The sequence below is a fragment of the Neofelis nebulosa genome, chromosome 10, assembly GCF_028018385.1.
Source record: "Neofelis nebulosa isolate mNeoNeb1 chromosome 10, mNeoNeb1.pri, whole genome shotgun sequence".
Lineage (NCBI taxonomy): Eukaryota > Metazoa > Chordata > Mammalia > Carnivora > Felidae > Neofelis > Neofelis nebulosa.
In genome coordinates, this window is record NC_080791.1 from 63,655,994 (window position 1) to 63,666,210 (window position 10,217).

The 10,217-nt window shown below is 39.9% G+C and overlaps 1 protein-coding gene across 2 annotated transcripts in view; it reads right to left on the reverse strand.

Annotated features, from left to right (window-relative positions):
- The window catches only part of LOC131487408 (interferon-induced very large GTPase 1-like), a 56,623-nt gene extending 46,642 nt beyond the window's left edge, over positions 1 to 9,981 (reverse strand). The window contains exon 1 of one of the 2 annotated variants that reach the window (XM_058688086.1): positions 9,854 to 9,981. The gene's annotated coding sequence lies outside the window, so the exon portion shown is untranslated. The remainder of the gene's footprint in view (positions 1 to 9,853) is intronic. The other variant, XM_058688087.1, reaches the window with a different exon arrangement.
- Between the last annotated feature and the right edge of the window lie 236 nt (positions 9,982 to 10,217).

The following is a 10,217-nucleotide window of genomic DNA, read 5'->3' on the forward strand; positions in this document are numbered from 1 at the left end:
GGAATCCTGTTTATTTTTTTGTTTATATTGTGATGCCTGGTGTCTGTGTGTGTGTGTGTGAGAGAGAGAGAGAGAGAGAGAGAGAGAGAGAGAGAGAGATATCCTGGGTTTAAAAATTACTGCAAATACGGGCACCTGGGTGGCTCAGTTGGTTAAGTATCCGACTTTGGCTAGGGTCATGATCTTGCGGTTTGTGAGTTTGAGCCCTGTGTCAGGATCTTTGATGACAGCTGGGAACCTGGAGCCTGCTTCAGATTTTTGTCTCCCTTTCTCTTTGCCCCTCTCCCATTCAGACTCTGTCTCTCTCAAAAATAAATAAACATTAAAAGAATTTAAAATTACTGTAAGTAGAAGACTAAAGTTGATGTGTATGTGTGTGTGTACCAATGGTGGGGGGCGGTGAACGCATGATAATAAACATAGCAGAAAGAGGATAGGTAAAGAATTAGGGAGAAAAGATATGGGCACATTAGAGTTTCTTCCTCAGGAAAAGTGCTTTAACTGCTTTACTGTTCCAGTTCACAAGTCACTCAAGGACAGAGAGAGAAGCAGTTGTAATAAAACTTGTTAGCTTTCATTTTCTGTGAAAGACCTTTATGTTAGACTTAGTTTTTATTTCCTGTAAAAGACTTTTTTTTTGCTAAAGTTGTTTTTCTACAGTTGTTGAGTTGAAAATTAACAACATTCCTAACATTGTGTTGGCTCATTTGGATGATTCAACACTAAAGTGAGCTTAAACTGTTAAACACATATTGTGTGTTTATGGTGAGAAGGAGAGAATTTCACTGTTCTCTATCTTTTATATTAGAACTTTTTAGTAATGTTATTGCTGACAGTTTTCCCTCAAATGTAAATCCCATGGAAAGTGTTTTGTTTTCTAATAAGCAAGAGTTTTGATATCAGTTACAGACAAATTTGGGTCCAAGAACCAACAGTAACTAGCTACATTTACTTAAGTCTTGGGTGAGAGGAGGGTGACCTAAGCAGTGAGAAGGAGCTGAGTAATGGAAAGAAGTTGTTCTGGTAGTACTACCTCACATTACATTAATGACAATAGATTGATATAGGTTATATTATAAGTTTCTTGGCCTGAAGAGACATTCAAATAGGAGTTATTTTCTCCCCAGCACATAATTGGTTTTAAGATCAACTCTATGAGAACAAGGGGCATCAAGGGAAATGTCTCTAGGTGCGGTGTTCCCTTGTGTTTAATTTGAATCTGTGAGAATTTCTATATGAGTGCTACCATGTTACAGTTCTTAGCGGATTTTTTTTTGCACTCTTCTGCTGAGTCTTGTTTCAGTGCTTATGTCTTCTCTATTGCTATGCTATGAGTATATAGATGGATGACAGAGTGTGTTTGATCCACTTCAGATTCTTTCATGGTATGAGCACATTTTCTGTATATGGTAAGATCTCAGTAAATGTTGTATAAACTAGTGAAGAGGGTGAAGAAATCCCATGACCTCAAAATCAGATTTACAAGCAAATTCATTCCACCATACAGCTGGCTCCTGTTACATAGGTCAACCCCCAATACTGAGAAAGGACTGGGTTTCATTTCTCAACCTCATGTCAACTCTCATTCTTTCTGTGAAGGATACCAGTCTGTTTGTCTTGAGCAAGGCTGAGGGTCACCCTTTAGGTTTGGCATATATCTAGTGGACTATGGAGCTACTTTTGTGGAATGTAGGCTGTGGACACCATCTTGGCACTCTCCCTCTGCCTTGTTCCAATTCACTGGTATCTCCCAGAAAAGAGCTTATACACTCATCTCCAGTTCAAGATGACAGCATAGGAAGAGCCTGAACTTACCTCCTTCCATGGACACACTGAATTTTATAGCTACATATGGAATAATTTCCTCTTAAAAAAACCAAGGTTGGCTGAGTGATGACTACACAATGGGCAAAAAGAAGAAAACCACACTGAAGTGGGGAGGAAAGGCTGGGACACAGTCTTGCCATAATCTTTACCCCTGTTGTGACAAACCAGAAATGGGAAAAGAAAAACCTCAAAACCAGAGCTTCCCTTGAAGAGTGAAGTGGTTGAACCCATCACAGGCACCTCAACTTTTAGACCTGCCCTTGAGAAATGAACCCCCAAATACATCTAACTTTGAAAACCAATTAGACTTGTGAGCTGAGACCCACAAAGTTGTAGTGCTCTGGGGCACAACTAATAAAAGGCCCACACACTCAGAGTTACCTGCCCTAGGGTCCTGCTCAGAAGTAGCTGACCATGTCCAGGCTTAAAGTGAAGGAGACTCACCTGCTCATATTAAAGCATTGGCTTAAGGGGTGGGCATCTAATTTAACTCACATACTTGGGAACCTGCTGGAACACATTCAGGGGATGGAGACTGGTGGGCACCATCTTTACACTCTCCCTTTACTGTGTTCCAGAGCACCAGTATCTCCTGGAAGGGGGATTTTATATATTTCTGGTCCCCCAATCTTTGTGGCAGTTTTTCTCAGGGGATGCCTCTTGACTACCTGTGTCTGGAGTCAAGGGGAGCTTCAGGCCCTGGTCTCATGGGATTGTGGTAGTCAATGTCACCCAGAAGGGAGCTCATACCCCTAGCCAGCACCCTGATTTTTGTGGCTGTTGCCAGAGGACAGCTTTACATCACCTGGCTCTGGAAGCCAGTGGAGCTTATGCTTGTTGGTCCCAAAGGACTATAATCAAAGGAAAAAGAGTTTTTAGACCCCTGTTACCCCTAGGGCACAGCAAGAGGCCACAGACCTAGGAGCTCAGTCTTTCTGTGAAGGAGGCCTGTTAGCTAATCATCATGGCTGTAGCCTGAGGATCAGACTTCTAATGAAACATGCACCTAAGAGCTGGCTGTAATCCTTTCCAAAAAACATGGAGGTCAGGAGCTATTGTTGTGCTCTCCTGCCATGCTCCACAGGGCCCCTTGATTACCTTGCTCTGGTGGCCAGGAGTTCCATGGGACTGTGGCAATCAGAAAGGTGATTCTTGATAGGCTACCACCCCGGGACTGTATTCAGATAGCAGCCTGAGGCGTACTCCACCCACTCCCCAGTATTTCTGTGAAGGAGGCTTCTTACTTGTCCTTAAGTTTGGCCTGAGGGGCAGGCTTCAGGTTTGGCACACATTTAGTGAACTGTGGAGCTTCTCTCAAGGAATATAGGTTGTGGATGCCATATTGGGGCTTTCCCTCTGCCTTGTTCCAGCTTGCTGGTATTTCCAAGAAAAAATGTTACATACTCGTCTGGAGCCCCAATTGTTCAGACTGGCACCCTGGGGACACCACTAGATTATCTGGCAAGTGGGGCTTATATTTGTGATTCTACAGAACCGTATATATTTGCATTCTTTTAAAATCTGCTGTATGAAGGTTTGGCTTCTAAAAATCCTGAATTTAGGTGTTTAGATCATCCCTTTAGGAACAGTGACAGGTCTTGGCACGTCTTCAACTACTGGAAACTATTAAAAATATAATAGATTACTTGGACAAGCACAAAGGTTTGAGAGACAACAAAGGCCTGAGGAAGGGTTGAACAACAAGGCTCACCTCTAACCTGAGGCCATTCCTTCAAAACTGGGAGAGATAGTTGATTCATCTACTATATAGAAACCAACATAGAGAATCAAGAAAAATGAAGAAATAAATGAATAAGTTCCAAATGAAGGAATAAGGTAAAACCTCCGGAAAAAACTTTAATGAGACAGATACATAATTTACCTGGTAAAAAGTTAAAAGTAATGGTCATACATATGCTCATCAGACTGAGGAGAAAAATGGATGAACACAGTGAGAACTTCAACAAGGAGATAAAAAGTATAAGAAAGTACCAGATAGGGGAAACAAGATGGCAGAATAGAAGGACTCTAGGCTTGCCTTGCCCATCTAGTCAACTAGATGACTATCAAGTTATCCTAAATACCCCAGAAATTGACCTGAAGACTGACAGAATAAACTCCTCAATGAAAGGAAGAGAAAAGACCACACTGAAGAAAGTAGGAAGTATGGAGATGTGGTTTAGGGGAGAAATGGGCCCTGGCTGTTGCAGAGTGGAGGGAGACATGGTTACAGAGAAGGTGGGGGGGGGGGGTGGAGAGAGAGAGAGAGAGAGAGAGGAGCACGCAGTGGGGAATGCACAAGGAGAACATTTCCCCATGGCCATTGGCTTGGAAAGTGAGAGGGGCTGGATTTTGTGAGTTCTTGCAACAAGTAAGGCTTAAAGCCTGGAGTTTTAAAAGTCAGGGGGCTTGGCTGGGGTAGAGTGTGAAGGGTACTGTGCTGCTCCTGGACAGAAGGCAGGCAAACAACCCAGGGACAGATAGAGTGGAAGGAGCGAGGTGAACAGCACCTGGAGCACACAGTGGGGAGATTATTTACTCTACTTGAAGTATTTTCCTGAAAGACAGCTTTCATGGGGACATTTCTCTAAGAAAAAAGGAGCTGCCTGGCATCATTTCCCTCCCCTGTCCATCAGCATAAATACAGAGCCACCTACAGGAAGCAGTACACAGAGCATGGACACTGGCTGCCTAACTCTATCCACCAAGCCCCATCCTCTGTGCTCCAGTAGAACTGCCCTTCTCATTCATGCTTGCCTCAATGGCAGCATGATGAGCCCTTCCACTAGAAGAGCAGCACAAACCCCTGTGCACACTACGTCTCTCAGAGTTTTGCAGGGCTTCAGTTCCAGAAGAGGTGGTGACAGGTCTCATTTCATAAGCAGACCAGACACCTAGTTAAAACTCACCACGTTTAGACCAGAGGTGAAACATTGCCCACAGCAGACAAGGAGAGCCTCTGCAGAGGACTGGCCTGAAGGATAGAGCAGAGAAACACAACAGCACAGAGCATGCAGCACACACCAGAGACACTCCCTAAAGCACTGGGTCCTGGGCACTGCATGACCTCTTCTTCATAAAGCCATTACTTTCAGGAGCAGGAGAAATAACTAGCTTAGATAAAACACAAAAACAACAAAGGGTTTTATCACAAATGAAAGAACAAGATAAGGTCACAGCCAGAAATCTAAGTGAAACAAATGTAACATATCTGATGGAGAATTTGAAGCAGTAATCTCACTGGACTTGAGAAAAGAATGGAAGACATCAGTGAAACCTTACCACAGAGATAAAAGAGTTAAAAAAGAATCAATCAGATATGAAGAGTGCAAGTACCTCCCCTTTATTTTTTTTTCTTCTAGTAGTGTTGGTTACTTCTGACTTTTTAGATAGATTTTCATATTATTTTAAGGTAAACTTTTAACCTTGTTAAGCTTTTGTCTATAATTACATTGAGTTTGAGAATTTTTTGGGGGGGGCAAATGCCATCATTATTGAGACTTGTCTTTACAAATATGGTTTGTTTCTCTATTATTTAGGTGTTTCTTTATGTGCTTCAATAAAGTTCCATAACTTTCTTTGGTGAAGTTCTTATACACTTGCAGTAGATTTACTCTTAGATTCTTTATTATTCTATTGTTAGTGTTAATGACATGGTTTTAAAATTACATTCCTTTTTTAATGCTTCTACATATATATTTATTTTTTTCTGCAAATTTTTATGTAAATTCCAATTAGTTAACATATAGTGTAATATTAGTTTCAGGTGTAGAATTTAGTGATTCATTATTTACATACAATACCCAGTGCCCACCACCACAAGTGCCCTCCTTAATCCCCATCCCCTATTTAACTCATCCCCCCACCCACCTCCCCTCCAGTAATATCAGTTTGTTCTCTATAGTTAAGAGTCTGTTTCTTGGTTTGCTTCTCTTTTTTAAAAAACTACGTTCTTGAAATCTGGCCATTTGTAGCAACGTGGATGGAACTGGAGAGTGTTATGCTAAGTGAGCTAAGTCATGCAGAGAAAGACAGATACCATATGTTTTCACTCATATGTGGATCCAGAGAAACTCAACAGAAGACCGGGGGGGAGGGGAAGAGGGAAAAAAAAGTTATAGAGAGGGAAGGAGGCAAACCATAAGAAATTCTTAAATACTGAGAACAAACTGAAGGTTGATGGGGGTTAGGGGGGAGGGGAAAGTGGGTGATGAGCATTGAGGAGGGCACCTGTTGGGATGAGCACTGGGTGTTGTATGGAAAACAGTTTGACAATAAATTTCATATAAAAATAAATAAAAATAAAAACTACATTCTGTATGGTTTCTTGCAGGCATACAATTTTGTAAATTTAGCTTCTATACAGACATGAAAGAATAATATAGATGATATTTAGTTATATATTTACATGCAAATGTACTCATATGTGATAGATACAACGAGTAGACTGTTGTCAGTGAACAAACTGCAAAAACAGATTTGTAAAAGTCTGGGATCACTTAAGTCTTGCTCTTTTTTTCATTGATAAGCAAATTAACTTTTAGCCAACAAAGAGGTAAATCTAGACAGCCTGACCTTGAGCAGACTGGCTGGAATCTTCAAAATGATTTATGGATTCTCTGAAAACCCTGTGAATTTAATTATGGAGTATTTGTGACAAGTGTCTTCCATGTCATTCTGTTAACACCAATTTCTTAGGCTAGGTTTATACTTTTTCATCAGGATTTTCTCCTAACAAACTTGTTGACCCTTCTGTTAATCATAACAATGTGGTTATAGATGTTATGGAATTCTTTAGGCAGGTAGTCATACTGTCCGCTGATAATAGACATTTTATTTCTTTTAAAAACTTTATTTTTTTAATGTTTATTTATTTTTGAGAGAGAGAGAGAGAAAAAATGAATGAGTGGGGGAGGGGCAGAGAGAAAGGGAAACACAGAATCTGAAGCAGGTTCTAGGCTCTGAGCTATCAGCACAGAGCCTGACATGGGGCTCGAACCCACGAACTGTGAGATCATGACCTGAGCCAGAGTCAGACGCTTAACTGACTGAGCCACCCAGGTGCCCCTAGACATTTTATTTCTTATCTTTTAATCCTTCATGTTGTAATTGTTATCTTACTGTGATCACTGGAGCTGTAATTAAATGTGGAACAAGAACTTGGATACAGGGTATATTTTAATGTTCTTGACTTTAAAGAGAATATTTTTAACATTTCACCATTAAATATGATATTTCCTATATATTTGTGGGAGATGTTCCCGATTAAACAACTTTCATTGTATTGTCAGTGTGCTAACTTTATTATGAATCTGTGTTGAATTTTTTTTTTTTTTTTAGTTAAACAATGATTTTGTTGCTTGAGATTAGACAAATGTATGCAACCAGGGCAGAAGCTGTGGATGACTCATATTTCTAGTTGGAGAGGAGGACTCATATGATTTTACAATATTGGGCCAACTAGTGAATATGGCTCTTGACCAGAAACAGAAAAATGTAAGACACTTCATGAATTTGCCCAGAGGCCACGCTAATCTCTGTATTATTACAATTTTAGTATATGTACTGATAAATCCTAATAAATGTATTGAGATAAATTCACATAACATAACATTCACCATTTTTTATCCATTTTAAAGTGTATAATTCAAAAGTTTTTACTATGTTCACAATGTTGTACATCAAAGGACACTACCAGAAGAGTGAAGAGACAATCCAATGAATAGGAGACAATTTTTTCTTTCTTCCTTCCTTTCTTGCTTTTCTTTCTTTCTTTCTTTCTTTCTTTCTTTCTTTCTTTCTTTCTTTCTTTCTTTCTTTCTTTCTCTTTCTTTCTTTCTTTCTTTCATCTCTGTCAATCATCTATCTAAATCCAGAACATTTTTATCACCCCAAAGAAACTTCATCTCCATTCAACAGTACCTCCTCATTTCCCCTCCTCACTAAAGTAGAGATCACTAATGTACTTTCTATCTCCATGAATTTGCCCATTCTGAACATTTCATATAAGTAGAATCATACAGTATGTGGCCTTTTGTGTCTACCTTCTTTCATTTAGCATGTTTTTTCCAGGGTTCATCCATGTTGTAGCATGCATCAGTACTTCATTCTGTTTTATGGCTGAATGACATTCTATTGTATGGGTCTACCACATTTGTTTATCCATTCATCAGTTGATGGACATTTGGGTTATTTTTGCTTTTTGGCTATTGTGAATAATGCTGCCATGATCAATTTGTTTACAAGTTTTTGTGTGAACGTCTCTTGGAATTGAAATCTAGAAGTGGAAAGGCTGGGTCATATGGCAATTCTGTGTTTAACTTTTTGAAGAGCTTCCTGTTTTTCACAGCCATTGCACTGTTTTACATTTTTACCAGCCATGTAATGGAGATTTCAGTTTTACCACATCCTCTTATTTGTTTATTCCCTTTTATTTCCATCTCCACTTTTATTCTCATTTCCTTCATAGACACCCACTTTAATGGGTTTGATATGTATGGTAATGTGTGTGGCCATGTAAGTATACTGGTAAAATGTATAGTCCTTTTTTTACATGAGTATATATTATTAATTTATATAAATAGTTGTGTAATATAGACTTTGTCCTATTTCTTTTTGCCCCCTTTCTCTGTGTGATCTCTTCATGTTGTCTCCTAGATGGTAACTTTATTGTAGTTGGGCTTCTTTTATGGTGGCTAAAGACCCCATAAGATAGTGTTCCTAGCAAACAAGGTGGAAAATACATGGCATTTTTATGACCTAGCAATGGACTGTATAGTGTCACTTCTGCAGTGCTCTGTGGTTGAGGTAATCAAAAAACCTGCTCAGTTTCAGGAGGAGAGGACAGAGACCCTACTTCTTGATGTGAAGAATGTCAAAGAATTTGGATATCTATGAAAACTTTCATGGATATTTGATCTGTTATTAAATAAGAATAGCTGGTTATGGCAGACCTTACTTGATTATGAGAAATATGACTTTGTTGTCAATCATTGACAAAACTAGCTAAATCATATTTTTTTAAATCATATTCTCCCTTACAGAGGTTTATTTCTGTCTCTTTATGCTGTGTTTTACCTAGAGGACAGCCCAGTAATATAGTAATAATAGTTCATATATTTTTAATTCCTTGCTAACTGTGGGATACTAAGCATTGGGATTAATGTTCTTAATTGTAATTTCTACAACAATCCTTTGAAGTAAGTGCTGCTGCTGCTGTTATTGTTGTTATTATCATCAACTAAACTGGTGCACATTCAGCTCGCTGGTTATGAAAATGTTGAAATACTTTCATACTGAGTGGTAAACAGCTGCTGCTTCAAGGGTGTCTTTGCTGTCCTGGTCATCCAGACTGCATACCCTTCCCCACAATCCAACAGCACCTAAAAGGCTAATTCTGGGTGCTATAGAGAGCCAGACTCCACCCAGAATGTTCAGTGCTTCTGCCTTTCCATTTACCATTTTGAACACCACTCCTAGATAGTGTTATTTTGGAAATGGAAGAAAAGATCAGACACAGAGAAGTTAAATGACTTGTCTGGACCACATAGCCAGGATTCAGCTTAGGAAATCCTAGACCCCCACCTGTGCTGTTAACTACTCTCCTGTAATGTGAAGTCTGTGAATGTTTGTGGAATAAATCGGCACAATTAAGATTCTGTGATCTTTTCCCCCCAAATGACAAAGAAGGAAGTTTGGAAAGAGGTAAGGATGCTTCTATGAGTCCTAGAGGCTAGAATAAATAGATTTTCCTAGGATGCTTGGTATGGCTATCAGCACACACAGGTGGACTTCCCCTCCAAAATCTGGTTTGGATGTTATGACTGATAACATGTTTCTCCCTCTCTCCTTCCCTCCCTCCCTCCCTCTCCTTCTCCCTCCCTCCCTCACTCCCTCCCTACCTCCCTCCCTCCCTCCCTCTCTCTCTCTGTCTCTCTCTCTGTCTCTCTCTCTCTCTCACACACACACACACACACACACACACACACACACACACACACATTGAATGAAAACGTTCATTACTTACATAATTGAGGTCTCTGTGGAGAATAGGGAAGAACTTTCGAGGACGTCTGAAATGTCTGAAGAGCAAGGAAAGGAAGTGGCCTGGGTTTTTATTGTGGTGAGGGGTGGGGCTGGGTAAAACTTCATGTAATTTGGGAAGGGTGTGTGTGGTTTGCATTTGTGCTGATGCTAAATATGGGGACATCCGGGCTTTCTCATTAGTTAACCCAGATGTGGATACAAGGGGAAGAGTGAAAGAGGAGTTTAAAAAGTTGTTAGCAGTCAAATATCAACCACCCAAAAAAGGAGTTGTACTCCTCATTATAGTGCTTTATTCCAATGTCCTTTTTCCTTTCCAGCCTAGAGTTAGTGCAGCATAGTAGAAA